General features: G+C 40.3%; 1 protein-coding gene across 5 annotated transcripts in view; it reads right to left on the bottom strand.

The window, feature by feature from the left end:
- MPPED2 (metallophosphoesterase domain containing 2) overlaps positions 1-18,100 on the bottom strand; it is a 164,864-nt gene that overhangs the window by 102,782 nt on the left and 43,982 nt on the right. For all 5 annotated transcript variants that reach the window (XM_085549943.1, XM_085549945.1, XM_085549946.1 and 2 more), the window contains exon 2: positions 15,253-15,389. The gene's annotated coding sequence lies outside the window, so the exon portion shown is untranslated. The remainder of the gene's footprint in view (positions 1-15,252; positions 15,390-18,100) is intronic.

Here is an 18,100-nt window from a genome sequence, read left to right as displayed (position 1 = left end):
CATTACTAAAACCTCACATTTAGAAAATAAATAAGTGCAATTCCCTGAGAACCGTTCAGCACAGAAATGAGCGCTGATGCCAAAGCGAAGTTCACAGCTATGACTGGGCCCATCCCTAGTTGGGCTGCTGTACTCACAACTCCTGCAGCGATGGAAGGCCTGTCCTTTCCTTCACAGCACAGCCTGAGGAGGAGACACTCTGTCCATCATGGCTCAATCTTCCAATGAACCGCTTCTTCATGTTCCCCTGTGGATACCCTTGTACCTTGAAGATACACTCAGCCAGTGGATACCATAACCTAAAAGACCAGCTGCTCAGCAATAAGAGTCACCTCCTCTTTGAGCCACACTCTTCCCACATAGAGAGGAATCCTCTATCATGCATTCTTGCTGCAGCCTTGTGAGAACCCTGGCCAGATTCACCACACCTCAGGAAAGTAGAACAGAACTCAAGAATCCTTGCATCCTACTCCTTGGTTGAGTCTGATTCAAATGCTCTCAGCCTCCTTTGTGGTGGGATTCTGCTCTTTATTCTTTGATCACAAATACTGTGAGGCCTGTTTCCAGAACTTGCTTTGTATTCATGCTGGAAAAACAACTATCTATTTTATGGAAAAACACCAAAATCAACAACGATAAATCATTTCTTCCTAGATAATGAATCACATATTTGCATGATCCGAGTTCCAACTCTTCCTACAATCTACCTTATTTAATACAGAAATAAAGCAGAAATATGAATACCAACTTACCTGCTCTTCTAGAAAACAATGCTAGGGATACCATTTTTCCCTCATTTTAATCCCAAAAGAACAATAACAACAAAAAAGAAGGGTTAGCCCTGCAGAGTAAAAGGTGTCCCAATGTCATTGTTGCGTGCAAAGATCAGATAAGCACCTGGCTTGTTGTGTCTGTGAAGACAGCTTTATCCAAATAAAACATAGTGCATTTTATCATCTTTAATGGAAAAGACCTGTCACTCTTTGAATATCATCATATGGTCGGTGGCCGGCAGATAATGGACTGTTAAGTGTCAAGGTGACTGGCTTTGAATGTGCACAAAACTAAAAATTATAGACCTGTCACTCCACAGGCAGGCCACAATTAGCTGTCTGTGCAACTTGAAATTTCCATTTTGCCAGCTGAATAATCAATTGGAGACATTTTCTCAACATAGACGGGTTTTTAGGCTCTTTGCACTCAGGATTTCATCTTTTTTTATAAGGTTTTTCAAACAACTGTGTGGTGCACTTAAGCAGATGGGGCTACAAGCAGACCACACAGTTCTCATCTCCCCATACACATACTCAAAGACATGCACCAGTATTTCAGAATCAACGCCTCTCGCGTTCATTTCCTCCAGCCATTCTTAAAGATGTTTCTGCCACGGATATGGTGCTGTGGAACAGAAGCTGATACTATTTGCATCAGCAAATACAGTGATACATCAGCATTGACTCTTGCAGAGGGCTTTGAAACTCAACAAGCAACACAATCAGAAAAGGTCAGAGTCGCACAATATATATTAGCATATGCAATGTAACATGTTCTGTCCTGGAAAGGTAGACCTTACTTGCTTTCTTACAGGCAGACTGCATTTGAGAAAGAAATACTAAGGCCATGCCTGAATATGAGTGAGGTTCACAAAATGGAAAGCTTGCTAAGTTTGTGGGTTACAAATACAACGTATCGAATGAGTGCTGCCTCAGTGTATTTCTAACATGAAAAAGTCCTTTAAAGATGTATCTGCAACTGCAGAGAGTTATTTCGACTCTCCTTTTTTTTTTTTTTCTTTTTACTTTTTAATGAGCTCAGCCTGATTTGTACCACATGATAGGCAGAATTCCTACCATCTGATGTGGAAATACTATGCACAGGTTCTGTCCAAAGCCATTTACAACAAAGGAAAGACATCTGGGATCTTCACTGGACTTTGAATCAGGCTGCAATATGTAGCCTTGCATTTTTACAGTACTTCAGTCAGTAACAGAGCCTTCGCATGCAATCCTGGGAGGCAAGCAGGGATGGCACAATAATCTAAGAAGGGTTGTTGAGCATCAAAGTCTACAATTAAGCCCTAGTTCCATGGCAGATGGACTTTTAGTGACAACTGGCTCAAGTGAGAACTGCTCGAGGAGTCCTTGTCTTCTATGGTAGACCCACGCTCTTTTTTTCTCCCATAGCACAATTCGTTTCTCCCACATCTGTTTGATCAGAGTGCTCCCCTAACGCTTCCTTGACGATGACTTTTAAGAGCAGGTATTCAAATGGATTAATTTACAGAAAGACATAGAAGCATCTGTATGGACAAAGCTGAGGATGTGGCAAATCACAGCGAGAGCGCAGGGGAAAGAGACTAGAGGGAGCAGCAGGGAATGTTCTTAACTTCACATTGCAGATCTACACTGTTAGCCTAAATTTCCTCCCTGCTTTCTCTTCTCTTCCCGTCTAGAAATAGAAGGTTGGGCCACTAGGGAATTCAATTGGTTCCAGATGGGCCCTTAACCCAGCTCTTCTAATAAAAACATTTTCCTGTTAAACAACCTGCGTCACATGGAATAGATGAAGTCCATCTTTAGTATACCACCACCACCAAAGCCTGGAGAGACAAATCTAAAACCTGAGGATCTGCAGCTCAAATACCAAAGGGTGCTGTAGCAGTGATTTATCTCATACTTAGGCAGTGGTAACTATAAAAGCAAGGCTGTATTAGACGTGCACTACAAGTTTGTAAGAAAATTTATAAAGATTATATCTGTCCATTTTAAAGGTGGTGTTTCACTTGTTATCTACTAAATTCTTCAGAGAATATATATATATATATATATATATATATATATATATATATGAACATATATAACACCTGTCAGTCTGGCTCCTGAATTGCCTCTTTCATGAGCTGCCACCAGGTTTTACTTTACTTCTATTTTTTACTAGATAAACAAGGGTTCTAGTTTTACTTAAACAGAAACCAGTGAGAGTAATTTCCAAGTTTCCTCCTCATCCCATGTTCAACCCTTTGTGCCCATTAGAACAGAACCTTTAGTGCTCTAGATTAATGTTTAAGGTAGATTAGAAAAGCCAGATGGCAATTTGATGCTTAGCAGCAGGTTACTCCCGAAGCCACCAGCCTGCCTCCTCCAGGCAGTATTTCCACCCCACGTGCCAAGCAGTGTCTTGGGTGGCATCAGCAAAACTAAACGCTCCTTGTGCCTGCACCCACTCGCCCCCCAGCACATGAGCTTCGTTCTGCAGCTGTTTGAGACAATCTAAAACGGAGCAGGAGCAGGTTTTTTTCCCCATTCTTCTCCTACTTTAAAGGGGTTAACTGAGTGTTTTTCCCTCCCTGTTTCCGGAGGGACCTGCCCTTCAGTTCAGCTTACATTTGACCTCTAGGTTCTCTGCTTCAGAAGATGGAGGAGCTCCTGAGCTGCAGTCAGAGTCCACCAGGTGCCTCGGGCTGTACCAGCGGCCCACACGCTTCACTGTATACCCCTCGGAGAAGTTTGTAATCAAAATGAACTCATGCCTCTGCCTTTGCCTTCCAGTATCTCCCCAGCTACGGAGCCTACTCTGCCATGTAGGTCTCCGAGAGGTCTCCCAGAGCTGCGAAGCACCACAGACCCCGCTAGACGCGCGGCAGGCGGCCACGGTCCGAGCAGCACCACCCCCCGCAGGGCACCCACCCGAACCGGGCCGGGGGAACCAGGCAGCACCGAGCCCCGCCCGGTGCAGAGGGGCCGGGGCCGCCCATGGGCTGCGGCTCGGCAAGGTCACCGTACGGGGCCGGGCGCCCATTGGCTGCGGCACGGCGCGTTAGCGATGTGCGAGCAGCGCGGAGGCAGGGGGTGGTCTCCCGTCAGACGAGAGAGGTCCGGGAGAAGGTAATTAAATCCTGTCAGAGGCAATTATCGGTTCCAGGGCCATGACTCTGGCACTGAATGCAGATGATCTGAAGCTCTATTCTTGTAGAAATTCAAGAGGGCTTCTGGCACGGATCAGTTAGACATAAAGGAAGCAGCAGGCGTTTTGCAAACAATGCCCGTCTGTATGTCGAAGCTTTTTGCACATCTTTTTTCCTCCCTGGTCTCAGAGTTTGGTTACCTCTGATCAAAAATATTTCTTGCTCCTCACATTCTCATTAATTTAATAGATAAGATTTACTTGCGCTTTATAGGCAGTCTGACTACATCAGAGAAATGCTGTTCCAGAACAGTGCCTGCTTCAAACGCCTTTCAGCAGGATACAACAGCTTTAGACAATAGGAACACATCAAATTATTGATGTTTTTCCCAGAGACAAAACAAAAGCAAAAACCCAAAACTAAAAACGAGAGGATCGCTAAATCCTATGGATGCTATAAGGAAATAAACATGACTCCTCCTAATGCTGTGTAATGATGCCAGCAAGAGCATCAGAAATGCCTTACATGTTAAAAGAGGCAGCTTTACAGTAGGCATCTCACTGACACGAGCTGATACAAGCAAGGGGTTGTTTACAATTAAATTCACAAAGCCCAGACTATTACTCGCTCAGTATTCTCTGTGTTTTATTCTAACGCGGCACACTAGAGCAGCAGGGCACAAGCCAGGAACTGCAGCAGTCCCAGACTCGCTGCAGCTGCAGGTTCACTGTGCTGGACATGGGCTTCCTTCTCTGGTAACATGCACTGCCCTGGGTTCATTTCCAGACTCAAAATACCAAGCATTCATTAAACATTACGGTTTTAGCAAAATTCTCATTTCACTGAGCTCTGATTTGCTGATCCGCAGTTTCAATATTCGTTTCATATAAACAAGCACTTGAAGAGGGCCTGACAGCCTCAGTTTCTCAGGTCAGGCACAGAGCCAGCTGAAGGAAAGTCTCCATAATTAATTCACTCTTGAGTTTCCAACCAGTGACACACTGCCCACCATTAACTGCTCAGACCCTCACCACCACGTATGGATCAGCTGGTACCACTGAAAAGCAGGGTTTTACTTAGACTGGTGTCTGTGAAGGAAAGTGGTTCCATCCCTAGGTGACAAATTATATTCTAGCATGAAATGTCCAAAGAGCAGCCATCAGATAATGCCTTCTGCTTTACTGTACCCTCTGTCAGGGTGCAGCGATAACACAGACTTTCATCCACATCACTTTACATTCCTAGCTGTATCAACATAAAAATATATGCATTTCTTTTCTGGGCCACTTTATAGAAGCTTTAGAGAATTGGAGAGAAAGTTAGGAAATGACTGATGGCCTATACCGAATTGTACACTATTATTTGGAGAACAAGTTCTCTTACAGGAGCTCATCTGTGCTATTGTTATTGCACACTCTAATAATAAAGGCACATCCAAAACAAATGACTAAGATAGCTCCCTCTGCTATAGCTGTCATAGCTGACTTTGGGATTTTATACATTTCTTTTGAAGTCGATATGATCGTGATTATGCAAATGCCTGGTTGTTAGAAGATAAGCACAATGCCTTAGATTTGGATCTGTATTTCAAAACTCATTCATCATTTGACTCCCCTCATATACATCATACGTAGCTCTAGCTACATGGAAAGGGAGAAAGAGAGAATAGACCTCCATACCTGACCACTGCGTACTTCAGCCTTCTGAAGGCTATTGAGTAGTGACTGGAAGAAACAGCATTAGTCATTCTTACATCACAATAGTTGATTTTTTATTCCAGCGCATGGCAAGTGAATAGTTCATATTTGTATAAAATCAAATCTTAATCATCTTGGCAAACCCCAAACTCTGTTTCTGATGCAAGAAGTGTTTTGTTTCATGGGTATTCTACCACGTTCATTTTAAAATCTACTGCTTTGCTTACAGGGAGCTTTCAGCAAGCATGATAATAAAGCTGGAGAAAAGCAAGAACACCACAGTTTAAGTTGATTACAAATAAATACCTCTTCAGCTTTCTTGTGGTATTTGTTTCCTTAATAGTAATATTCTTTAAAACATAAAATCAGAAAGGTCAAACAGAATAGCTGATTCTACCAACCATGGAGAGTGAGATTCTTTCAGACATCCACAGTCATCACATTACGTACGTAAATTTCAAGGAGCCAATATCCAATTTTCTGTGGTTTCTTTCTTCCCACACATGTCACACTTCAAATTCATTTTGACAACTAAACAATGTTTCCTTTATTTCATTATAATTCCCTTATCTAGAGTCAAAGCTTCATGACAGTTTCACAGGAAGAAACACGAAAAGACTTTCTGGTAGATAGATTCCTTATTTTAAAGATTTCTTACATAGATATGTTGGTAAACAATCCAGCTGCTTGGGCTGTTGAAGGCAGTATCTCACTCCTCTACCCATCCTCACTCACAAATCCCATTATAGATCCACATCTCATTATTATCATTCTATCTCTGTTTTAAGAAAGCCAGATTATTCTTCATCACCTTGTTTCTGTATATTTTTTCTTGAAGCTGTGTTAATGTTTTACCAACATCATATACACTCTTAACTTACTAAATGCAATCTAGTTATTGTTTGTGTAAAATACATTAACTCGTGTTTTTTCAGTTTGTGCATAAATAGAATTTCTTTCACTGTTAAATCACATATACTTCAGAACAGGAACACAGCCACCAATGATTAATGCAAACAAAGTGAATTAATTATTCACCAGCTTACTATCACCCAGTGATAGCACAGAAGCAGAAAGCTCACTAGAAGAAAACCACAAAAAGGAAATGGCAACTGCTTTTTAATTCCGGGGCTGGTTTTCACATCACACCAAGTCCCAGTGTGACTCAGGAGTTACAGAATCACCTGTGTTCCCTAGAAGAGATGCCCCCCAATCATTGACTAGGGAAGCCCAAGAGCACTTCACCCTTTACCCTCCAGCTCACACGTCCACTACTCTAGAAGGCATCTCCACAATCTGAACAGACATAGGGAACTCAGACCTACTCCTAGAGGATGAAATGTGGATTTTTACTTGTCCTTCAGTGCTGTACAGAGAAGGCTAGGACTGGCCAGATATTGTCTGACCTCTCTTGATACAGCAAGACTACTAAGAGATAGAAGGCAGGTATAAAGATGTCATTCTAGCAAGTAACACATCAAGAAAATAGCCTCAACAATCTCAGCTGATGTACACCTGGTTTTATGACAGACAAAAACATCATCAGTGCTTTCTTAGTGCCAAGCCATCCTGTTCACCATGTGGGAAGATTGCATAATGAATCCCAAACACAGGAGAGGAAGGAACCTTCTAAATCGAAATCAACTGCCTGCTCTCATAATCACTTCATCATAGAATCTGGTTTATAAATTCATCATATTTCATCTTAGAAATACCTTGGCATTTTTCTTCTACTATCAGACAGAACTTCTGGCATCTCCTTTCTCCAGTCCTTAAGAGATCATCCGATTTCCAGCCCAAATGTGTGTGTGGTAAGGTGAGCAGTTCGTTCATGTAGCAATATTTTCTCTGAAGCAGCTATTTTGTCTGTTGTTTACTTTGTTAACACACTTGTGAAGAGCAAGCAAGCTACTTTTCTGCTTCACTTTGCTAGGCTAAACAAATGAAGCTCTTTCATTCTGCTCTCTGCAGAGATGTACTCTGCTCTCCCACTTAGATCCTTTTCTTACACCTCTTCCAGCTGGAACTATATACTGACACAGAGACAAGAACAGCATGCGGTAATTTAAATGACACGTAGCATTGTTACATATGTGACCTTCGCAGTTCGCTCTCCCTTTTGGGAATACTTCTCCAGGTGCATGTAACTATTGCTTCTTTCAACCCACGTCACAATGTAACTCACCCTAATCCTGTGAAACGCTAATATGCTAGAGTTCTCTTTGCTGTCATTTCCAATCGATTAGGTCGGATTTGTAGAAGAAATTCTTAGTAGTTTTTGAAAGTATATCATCATCCTTTGTAGTATTCAGTGCCTTCTATTGTCCCCAGTCTCAAAATTCCTCCTTTATGAAGTTCGTTTGTTTTAAAAGCAATGACTTCATAATTTTGGGCTGCAACCGGCTACACAGCTGACTTCTGTTACTACCACCATTATGTCTTTCCTAATTAATGCTCATAACAAGGCTACATGCCGATATGGGCTTTGTCATAAATTCTTCTGAAGTTTCATTTTCTTTTAATGATAATTACTATACCTCACATCTCCTTAGTTTCCCTTTAAAGGGTAAAAGTATTTTACATGATCATCAACAGTTAAGATATCTATCTTATAATAATAATTATATAATAATAATAATTATTATTATATTTCTTAACACACTCAGGCAAGTTGCCACAATTGCCATAGAGATTTTCTTTATATAATTTTCTTTCATTAAAAACAAACAAACAAACAAAAACAACAACAACAAAAAAAACTTATTGCCACTGTCTAGCTTGAAAAGCAATTGACAGTCCAGCTACTAAGGGTTAGTTGGGAGCCTGGAAGTTGAGTAATGCAGCCAGTCCCCACTGGTGGCACTCGGATCAGGATTTCATTCCTCCTGATGATATAGTCAAGCAGTAGACCTACTGCAAGTCTCAGTGTTTGAAACCCAGGTATTGTTTAGTTGGCATCTGGTGGATCCTCATGGTGTTATTAAGTCCACCTTTACAAATTTTCTTGGTATTTTAACAATATTTATACAGAAATTCCAAGTAGAGTCTTTTGGGAAAAAGAGATTGGATCAGAGAATATGGTATAGAAAAAATAATTCATTTTCCTTATGGACTTCATACTAATTATCCATCCCAGTGCAGAATTTAAAGGAGCAGAACTGATGAGAAATTCTATATCTGTTCCCCATTTGATACTAGTTGATTTCTACATGATAGAAGTCCTTCTTTTTGAAGCATAGTGTTTCTTCTTTAGGAAGTAAAAGCAGCAAAGTTACCATAAAGGCTAATGGCTGGGGTTTCTGAAGAAGTTCTTATTTTTCTGTGATGTTTCATGACCCTTTTACCCTGAAGGACCCCATCAGACGACTCAGACTGTCAAGGATACATTATAGTTTGACTCTTATACACACATTAAAAAAGAAAAAGAAAAGAAAAAGAAGGAAAGTTAATTGCAGGCTGCATGCCTTTCAGGAAAGTCTTCTCTCTAGGTTAAAAAAAAAAAAAAAAAAAAAAAAAAGCCTGCTTTTGGCACTACAATTTCTGTAGATGAGTAAAGGTATTAAAAGGAAATCTTATTACAAACCCTCTTATTATTGAACTTCTCAAGCAAAATAATATGTTTGAAACAACTCAGGTTTCAGAGAGAAGGTTCTGCAATATCCCCAGTTCTGCCCTGTGACGGGTGTTCATCCTTACATATGAAATTGCACAAAAGTGGTTGGGAAAAGACATAGCCAACTTTCTTCTTTGTTCTCCTCTGCCACCTCTGTCAAGTCTATATGAAAAAGGATATCTGACAAAAATTATGGTAACACTTGGAAAGTAGTGTAATTAAATAAGAGAATTAAATAATTAAATTAAGAGTAATCAAAAATTCTGCAGTATTTCAAAGGTTCATTTTAAATACTAACTTTTGTTTTTATAAATAGACTTCCATCTCTGTTGATTACTATACAGGTTAGGAAGCTTTTGGAGTAAAGAAACCACTTCACCCACTGTTCATATTTACTGCAATTTAGCTTAGGAGATGTCTGCAGGGAGAACTGAAAATGAATGTGGTTGCCCAGAACCAAAATTAAGTAATACAAAAGGAACAGAGCTCTGGACTTAAAGCTTTCGTCTGCTTAAAGTCTTACTCATAAGACAGTGCCCAGAATGTAAGATTATTCCTTTTTCACTACAGTTAAAAATATGCTCCAACTTGACTGTCAACAGAAGTCATACAAGAGCACAGTATATTTAAATACAATTAGGAAGCAGAAACAACTGGGCAGAAGGGGAAGAAAATATATATCACAACACCAAAGGGACCAAAATGTTAGCCAAAGCCCTGCTAATAATAAACCAGTGAGATTATACATTCAGACATGTCCCATCTGCAAGTAGTTTCAAGTCTTCCTACTCATTTTGCATTTAATGTCAAGTTTCATGTTAGCTCTATAGCATCAAGATGCCATAGAGTGAGAATGGCACTGCAAGTCTGTAGCAAATAGAATATACTGAAGAAATAAGGTTGCTGTCTTCCCAGAATATTCTGTTAGACAGCTCTGCTACCACCCCTTCCCAGGGAGCATAAGAGATAATCTCTCCATCAGGTAGAGTTAGTTTCTGTAATGCATCCCTAAAATTGACTGTATTGCACTAGATAGCCAGAATATTGCTTACTCTACCCTATTTAGCACACAGAAATGCTATATCTCAGAAAAGTTTTGCTTTAGTCTGAAGGTCACAGCCTATCACTGACAGTTTTAGGGTACTGACTGGTTTCCTGACATTGTTATTCCAAAGTAGCAGCATCCTACTGCTGGTACTAAACTTCTCTGGTAAAGAAGAGATGTCTTGCTTATAAGATAAGGTCACATATGCAATACCAGCTTTCACATCATTGGTACAATGTGGTTATATGTGCACCAGAACCAAAAGCATTAATGAGAAAGTTGTATTAGTGCTGCTGCAGCAAGGAGTTGAAACGTAACAGAAATGAGACCCATTTCTTTTACATGGTGTTTTTCACACTCATAGTATTACAGAGCCATTATATACTTGCAATTGCAGTAGTAGCCATGTGGACAATAGCTCACACACAGCTTAGTCAATTAGAAGCTGTTTTATTTGGAAAGAATACATTAATATTGGCCAGGACAGCATGAGGATAAGTCATCATGTTACTTGTGTGAAACTGACCACGGTAAGGAGATTATATGAGCTTGGCAATGTGATAAGTCTCTGTGGACTGAATAATTTCAGAGCCTTAGAAAGACTGAAAGCATTTATGCTGTTCTGAGTAGTGCAGAATGCAAAGATCTGTGAGCCAGAGCTGAGCATGCTACCTGCAGAACAAGGAGCAGAATAATCACATCCATGCAACGCTGTCTCATGGTTAATTACCCTTTTTGAAATTCACTGTAACCATTCAGAAGGAGGAAAAGTAGCAAACGCTGACCAAAAGCAGAACATCCACTCCGACCACTCAGCAGTAATTTTATCTCAAAAGTCCTCTTGCACACTTGTTACTTTACCTGATTTATTCGACTTTGTGAACAGAATAATAGAGTACTATGGCAGACACGCCAGGATATTATTTTAGAAGGCCACGCACAAATGGCAGAATCAGCATCAGTGATTTGTGACTAGCACTGAAGAAATTAGAAATAATTGCAACCTTTCATTACAAAACCTGTCATTTGGTATCTGAAAGCAATTTGGTGTAAAACTAATCTTGACGACGGAGTCGTTGCCAAACCTAATAATTTGCCGCATAAACTTTAAACCGTATAATTGCTCAAGGTGAATGCAAGAATCTGCAACATTAACTGTTACTACATCAAAACCCAATCATATGGCTTTTGATTCAACTGAGACTGTAGGATCAGGCCCATATTTGTTGGGCTTTTTTCCTCTTGGAGCATAATACAGGTTAATACAAATTTAAATTTCATTTTATAAAATCCATCCGAGAAAGTTCTAACAGCATTTCCATTCAGCAGGCTTATTTTGGACTACTCACAAGAAACACACCAAATTCACGAGCATCGCTCTGCCTGCGTTTCCAGTTCTGGCAAACACACACAAACTGCATTCATTAAGACAGCGACTACAAAAAAAACCTAACTGCACAAACTTAAGAATCCATTGCTATTTATCACCAATCACCTCAAAGCCAGCAGTTTTTTCAACATGCAGAAGACAGACTAAGCACCCGTGCCACACCACACGTACCAGCCATGCCTGGGCTGCACAGCCTACTTTCATTTCTCAGCAGCTGGCTAGTTACAACAACTTGCTTTAAGAAAGACCTACCTCTTTTATTTTCTTTTTCCTCTAGAAGAGTTCCTACCTCATTTGCAACTAAATGAATCCCCCCCTTTCTTTAATTCATTTTGTAAAGATTATTTTATATCATAAAATATCACAGGCCTGCCCCTGCACCAATTTATTGCAAACTGCATGCATGTAAAAGTAGCACGTGCTAGTACTGTCTGTCACAGAATTGATTTCAAAGGCTCCACTTGCAGCCTACTGTCATTATAAAATAATTATCACATGCATGAATTTGTAAGATACGTGTATGTGGGCACCCTTTTTTCTTAATTTTGATTCAAGGATTTGGAGAGCAAGATAAAAAGGCAAGGGATTTAAGATGCTCTCACAACATGTGAAAATAAAGTTCAAGCTGCAGCACAGTGCAAAGCGTTATTGGAAGAGAGAAAAGAATTCTGTACTATGATGTGTTGAAAGCTGCCCAAATGGTGAGAGGTGTTTCAGAAAGTTTATTTTAGGTAAAAGAAAGCCTTTCAAGAAAGTGGTAACATGGGTTTACATGTTACAAGAGGTTGCTTTCCAAAGAAAACTGGAATCATTTTCCTCCTGCATTTCCCTACGAGGGATTGTACTTCTCTAGGACAAAAGTACCAGGAAATGCCACCTAATGGACAGCACACCCAGATGCATTCACGCATATTTGGATTTCTAGAAACTAGAAAAACACAAAGCTGGAAACTTGTTTCCTTAAGCCATAAAAATCACTAAATGAAAAGAAAAATGAGAACAAAAGCCTTCTCCTTAATGTTAAGTTCTGGGGGGGAAAATGTAGTACATTCACAAACAAAAGCATAAAGATTCCTTACAACATTATTTTTTCCTCTACATTTCAAGGGGCCTTAGAAGATGAAATGTTAAAATTCATTCTAACAATTTTACCTTAAGTCAAGTAGCTGCATCTTAAGCACTAAATATGTTCTGTGAACTTAAGTGATCTCAGAAGCTAACCACGCTTGTTTCTCCTTCTTTTCTCCACCTGTGCTTAGCCACAGCTCCCCAGAAACCAGAAGACAGGCACACAAGCCTGTAGTGGAGCCTTTTGTACTGCATAATGCACACCTCCTCCAGCCTTCATGCTACTGGTTCTGAAAGAGGCTGCCCTCTGAAAGGGTGCTAAGTAACTCACACATATAGTGCATGTAATCAGTTCAGTGTTTACAAGAATGACACACACCATTCCATATTGAATGGATATGAGTCACCATCACATCTAAATATGCTCAAACCTACATCTGACTGGTTGATAATCATATTTCTGCTTGAACACTTCGCTGGGGGTGAAGAGGAGGAGTGAGGAGTTACCACAGAAAATCTGCATATGTAGCAATGAAGCCACAAGTGATGACATTTACAAAGTATTTCTGATGGAACAATTGGAAAATTAATTTCACTATCAGACTATAAATAGCAGAGTTACAGTAACTACCAGTAAGGACTAAGTCCCTGGAAGAAAATGGAGTAGTTTTTTTTCCCACAGACTGAAGTTATCTCTAGTTTCAATTAACAAATGTAAAGGATGTAATTCCTCTTCAGCATTTCCAGTGCAAGCAACCTGTGCATACAGTCAGGCATCCACATCACTGCAAAGTCATCCCAACTAATGCAAACAAGATCTTTACTGATTTCAGCAATGAATGCTTGAGCCTGCATGGAAAAATAACAAGGGGAAAAAATCCAAGTATGACCAAAACAAACAAACAAACACAACAATAATTTGTTTTAGTATTTGTTAAAGCTTATCAAAAGTCACTTCAATAAATTTCATGTGAAAGTGGAAGAGTTCAACCAATTTTCCCTTTATCACAATGGTCCAAGTATTCCAAGGTCCAAATGGTGGAAGCAATAAAAATAACCAAAAAGCTCCAGTATATAATCCAGGTTTATCTCATTAAAGCTATTCAAAGAAACTATTTTACCTCCAAAAACAGCACTGTGAATGTAATAGCCTCAGTGTGGAAGGTCTGGGTTACGTGAGTAGTAATAAACTATTGCTTCTATATGAGAAAATATGTATAGAATCATTTGAGTTGGAAGAGACCTTTAAAGGTCATCTAGCCCAGGTCTGCTGTGATGAACAGGGTGACCTGCAGCTTGATCAGGTTGCTCAGAGCCTCATCCACCCTGACCTGGAATGTCTCCAGGGATGGGGCACCCCCTTGTTGTTGTAGTGATGTATCAGTATTTGAGGCTTTGCTGTTATTACACATCAAACTGATGTGACATCATCACTAAGTATTGAAGAGAGATGATTAAAAACTAAGAACATTAGAACACTCCCTTCCTAAACTAACACTTTATTCCACTCCATCCTAAGACTAGGCTTCTGTGGTTTTTACAACTATGGTGATGTTACATGGACCCTGAACTCAAACTCTGTATATAGCCAATGACAGCTTAACAGTTCAATTTCTGAAATGAAATCCTAATGAAACTATTTCCTTTATTTAACCATCTTTTAAAATAAGTTTCATCCTACGTGTATTTTGCAATTATACATAAAATCAAAAAGAACCTTTACAAGGAAAGGCAGTAAAATCTAGATGGAATTTTCCCATTTCTTTGCTAATCTTGCCATGCTGAAATCAACTTCCAGGTTTAATTATATTTTTCCTGTCCCTTTGTGTGGAATTTAAGCATGCTGTTTGTGTTAAATTGGTATCAGTGGACTCTGGCTCTCTCAGGTCCAGGGTAGAATGACTGTTCAAAGCTCCCTTTCACACTCCTGAAGATTAAAAATGGTTAACAGATTTTGGATGGTCAGTCACAGTAAGATGAATTTTACTTCAGTCAGAACTGGCATGCGCCCACACTGCAGTTCAGTATAAGAAATATGAATTCTTTTTCACCCTAAACAGCATAACTAGTCCACTAACTCTTGTCAACGTGTAAATGTTTTCATTTCATGGTATCATTTTTTCTTTTCACTCTATAAACTCTGTGTAAGGTAGAATGACAAAAAGATGGTAACAGATATTCAAAGGTTACTTAAATGGAAAAACTCACCAATACGGATGTCTTCACTGGGAAAGGCTGAGGCAATCTCCACTGGGAAAAGATCTCCAAGAGATGCTGCCTTAGTGATGGTCAGCCCTTAAATGAGGTCTAGAGGAGATGGAGTCAAGCTACACCCCTTCCAGGAGCACAGCTCTCACCTGTGCTCCCACAGCTGACCCCACACTTGCCTCAGCTGATTAATCAGAGGTTCAGGCTGCGATTACCAATTTCCCATACACTCTGAAATATCATGTCAAATATCTCTTCACTGTTACTAATTAAGGAGGACAAAAATCAAGGAAATGATTGTGCAAAGGCATGAAAAAATAGATATACTTGCAAAGATGAAGTTGGGTCTTCTGTACTCCAAAACTGCTGCAGTTCCTTCTCTGCAAAGGTTCTGTTTCACAGAGGAACTTCAGTTGCCAGTGCTCGTAGAAACAGGCTTCAAAGTTTTTACAGAACTTCAGAACCTAAAAACAAAACCAAAAAAAAAAAAAAAAAAGGAGAGAAGAGAAGAAAACACATTTCTTTTGCATCTGGGTAAGATTATATTTGCATCAATTAAGATTCTGGTGGGAAAAAAAAAGCACACAGAAAGCAAAAGTTCAGTTAGTAAAAGCAGCCTCAAATTATCTGTTATACAAATATTGAAGTTATTCAACCTAAACTCCTGGCAGTCCACCATAACTGCTTCTTTTATATCTGGCATTGCACTCCAACTGCTGAATTCCTTAGCTTCCAAGAGCAGACTTATAGAGATGCTGTGCTGTTTGATTTGGCACTATTCATAGGCCTTGGCAGATGATCAAATAGAGGGCACAGAAGAGCAGGAAAAGCCTTAAGAAACTGTCTGAGCTGCTGTTGTTACTGCCTCCATAGAGAGAAAACTTACTGGTAAGCACAGAGTAGCTGTTTGCATTCCTCTTGTTTTATTTTATACCGTTCAATTATCTATCTTGACAAAATAAAGATCAGCATTTCTGCAATAGGGAGCAACTGGCATCTAGCTTAAGTTGCATCTGTTCACAACAGGTAGAAAAATGTATTTTTCCCCTTTTGCAATATTCTGGAATACATGAGTCACTAACGTTACACAGTAATTGAAAACTCAAGTCAAAACTGTTACAAAAGGCAGCAGGAAGGAAACTGGGCTTCAAAATAAAACAAAAGGAAAAAAAAAGCAGTTTATAAAATGTATAAAAAGATTAAAACTGCTGATTTAAAACACCACTTCTATAAATATCCAAGGGACGTAAAACCGCATTTCTGCATCTTCATTTAGCTACAGAGCAGGGTTTTGAACTTCAAGAGGAGCCAGTAACAACTTGGAGAGTCCTGAAAAGCCGCCAAGAAATCACTGCTGACAGAGAATACCTGGGGGGCTGGGGGAGGATGTCCAAGCAACCCAGAGGCAGGAGCAAACAATCCCACAGACCTCCCATGTGACTGGAAATTCATGGAAAAGCACTGCATGTAAACAGGAATCACCAAATACTGATACAGTCACAGAGGCTTTCCCACGCAGCTTTCCATTCCCCTAAGATCAGGCTGTCTCCGGTGACAGCAGAGCCACTTGCCCATAGTCTGGCTCTCCTGTGCCTTGCACTGAGCCAAGTTGCAGCCACATCTGCCCCTCTGCTGAACCTGCACGGCCTTGAGATGCCTCAGTCGCTGCTGAGCAGAGAACCAGCAGGAGCTGGGAGGAGAAGGAAGGCTGGAGACTCCAAGGGAATGAACGCCTCAAGCACTTTAAGTCCTATTCAGATTTCTACCTGGAGTGCTGCCAGGTTACCAGGGAAGCAAGTCATACAGAGCAGCTGTTGCCCAGTTATGATCATCTCTCCCCTCAGCCTTCCTCCACGTGCCACGAGATCCAAGGCCACAAGCTGGGGCTCCTTAGGGCCCCCACAGCAAAATGAGTCACAGCTCTTTGCTTGGCAACAGCTTTGGCTGTGTTTCCCCTCCACCACAATTGGAAAATAACATATTGTGCCTGGGACCGCTGGGTGGTGCCCCTGGGGGAGCCCCAAATATGCTTTTTAGTTTGTGCAAAATATACACAGGTTCTATGTTCATCCCCCTCTCCCTCCCTGCTCCCCAGGATCAAGCCATAAAGCTCAGCATCAGCCTCAGGTACATGGAATTACACTTCTCACAAAGCCATCTCACTGTCTTGCTCACTGTAAAGGATTTGCAGACTACTTCCCCCTTCCTCCCCACGTACCACCCTTCTTATTTGGGAACAGACCTCCTGCCTTAGCCAGCGTGAACACACAAACAGAACATCTTCATCACTGCGCGCTGTGACTTCAATGGTGCTTCTGATTTACTATGATCAGATTTGCCACGTTACACAAACTGAAGTGAAACTTCCTCAAATCAGATGCTTTGTCTCATGGCCCTTCTAAATTAGGAGTGCAAGCCTGAAGTCTCTACTGCTAAAAACTCGGCTGCATGTGTACCTGTTCAGGTGCATTAAATTCTGTTTCTACTATTTTTTAATTATTATTTATTTTAAGTGCATGAATGTTTTAATACACTGCTTAGATGGATATCCTTGTGACAGTTCAAATAAAGCATCTATTTGCTGTTTGTCGCTTTTTACTTAGTTTCTTCAGACTCTCAGAGTACACTTCATGTTCACTGCTTTCACTGCTCTCAAATAAAATGACCCATGTGAGCAGCATCCAGGAGTGATGCATGTCTCTACACTCACTGCGGGCAGAAAAAATAATCATTTAGTGGCCAAATTCCAGTTACAGTTATGGTCCCTTAATGAAATTACACCTTAATGAAATTGACCTACTTATACATTAAGACTACTGTACCTAAAATATAACACAGATGGAAACATATTCTTTGTCATTTTATCTGCAATTTGTGATATTGATTTTAACCTCAGATCAGACCTTGATCTAACTAAGTGCTCTGTGAATCCAAAAGTGCTGACCTCCAGACCAGGAGGTTCGCTACTATAAGCGCCAGCAAACCGCTGGATGACAGATGCAATCCCATCTCAGTTCATATTGGTTCAAAGAGTAATTCTGCTGCATGCAACTTGCTTGTCCTGAAAGCTGCCAGTGATACAAAGTACAACAATCTCTATGAGGAACCAGTAGAACTAGTAGAGCTTTTGTGACTGAAACATTCCCCCTTTATGGAGCTGACTCCACATTTGAAC

The sequence above is a fragment of the Coturnix japonica genome, chromosome 5 (assembly GCF_054131305.1).
Source record: "Coturnix japonica strain WE chromosome 5, WE-NBRP24, whole genome shotgun sequence".
Lineage (NCBI taxonomy): Eukaryota > Metazoa > Chordata > Aves > Galliformes > Phasianidae > Coturnix > Coturnix japonica.
Note: the sequence above shows the minus strand (reverse complement) of the source record. Positions and strands in the feature narration are given on the sequence as shown.